This window comes from Moschus berezovskii, chromosome 23, assembly GCF_049115385.1.
Source record: "Moschus berezovskii isolate FMDL1 chromosome 23, NW_MosBer_1.0, whole genome shotgun sequence".
In the NCBI taxonomy this organism is placed as follows: Eukaryota; Metazoa; Chordata; class Mammalia; order Artiodactyla; family Moschidae; genus Moschus; species Moschus berezovskii.
In genome coordinates, this window is record NC_142482.1 from 40,678,333 (window position 1) to 40,679,878 (window position 1,546).

Consider the following 1,546-nt stretch of genomic DNA (forward strand, 5'->3'; position numbering starts at 1 on the left):
CAAAAATTTTTGTAATAATCTATTACTATCAGACCTTAAATTTTATATTATTTGTATCACTGAAAAAATACATTTCTGTGTTTGATAATAAAACTGTTATTGATCTCATTCATATAATCCTGATTTGAATCTGACAGTGAGGTTTCTGAATATACCCATTAGATTTCTATTATATTGATTATTCTACTTTCAGAATTGCTATTAAGAGAAAAGAAAAAGAATGAATGATCAATGACAGCTACTTTGGTGGATTTATACTCCTTGGATTCACAGGCCAGCCTCAGATGGAGATGATTATTTCTGGGGTTGTATTTTTCTTCTATATCATTGCCCTGATGGGAAATATAGTCATCATCCTGCTATCTTTTCTCGATGACCATTTCCAAACTCCCAAGTACTACTTCCTTAGAAGTTTGGCCATTTTGGATCTCTGTTATACCACAAACATAGTCCCTCAGATGTTGGTCAATATCTGGGGCAAAGACAAGAGAATTACCTTTGGTGGCTGTGCTTTCCAACTTTTCACTGATATGGTTCTTTCCTCAGTTGAATGTATCCTTCTGGCAGTGATGTCTTATGACAGGTTCAATGCTATCTGCAAGCCTCTGCACTATATAATATAATGAACTCCCAACTTTGCCAGGGCCTTGTAGACACTGGCTGGGTAGTTGGTGTTATTAATTGCATGATACTTTCCCCCAATGCCATGAGTCTTCCTCGATGTGGAAATCACCACCTGGATCACTTCTTTTGTGAAATGTCTGCGATGATCAAGATTGCATGTGTGGACACAACAGCCATGGAGGTAACCACATTTGCCATGTGCCTGATTATAGTTCTTGCTCCTCTTCTCATTCTGGTTTCTTATGGCTTCATTGCTGTAGCTGTGCTCAAGATCAAATCTGCAACGGGGAGGCAAAAAGCATTTGGGACCTGTTCCTCCCATCTCATCGTGGTATCCATCTTCTATGGAACTGTTATCTACATGTACATCCAGCCAGGAAACAGTCCAAATCAAAATGAGGGCAAACTTCTCAGTATCTTTTATTCCATTGTTACTCCCAGCATGAACCCACTGATCTATACTCTAAGGAATAAGGAGTTCAAGGGGGCCATAAAGAGACTGATTGGGAAAAAGAAAGTTCTGTGGAAACAACAGGACACTGATTCTTCCTCCCAGAAATTTCCAGTACAGAAATGTGTCCTTTACAACTTTAATATGTAGACAATTTATGTTGCATCATTGCCTGAGATAAAGTACATGATAGTGAAGTCACTCAGTCGTGTCCAACTCTTTGCCACCCCATGGACTACAGCCTGCCAGGCTCCTCTGTCCATGGGATTCTCAGGCAAGAATACTGGAGTGGGTTGCCATTTCCTTCTCCAGGGGATCTTCCCAACCCAGGGATTGAACCCGGGTCTCCAGCACTGCAGGTAGACTCTTTATAATCTGAGCTACCAGGGAAGTCACTTCTCACCTGAGAGAAGTATTCACGAAATATACAAATTACTATCAAATCTAATGCATTATTGAGTAACTAATGTA

The 1,546-nt window shown here is 39.9% G+C and overlaps 1 pseudogene; it reads left to right on the top strand.

Annotated features, from left to right (window-relative positions):
* Nucleotides 1-224: 224 nt before the first annotated feature.
* On the top strand, nt 225-1,225 carry LOC129543324 (olfactory receptor 2W1-like; annotated as a pseudogene).
* Nucleotides 1,226-1,546: the final 321 nt, after the last annotated feature.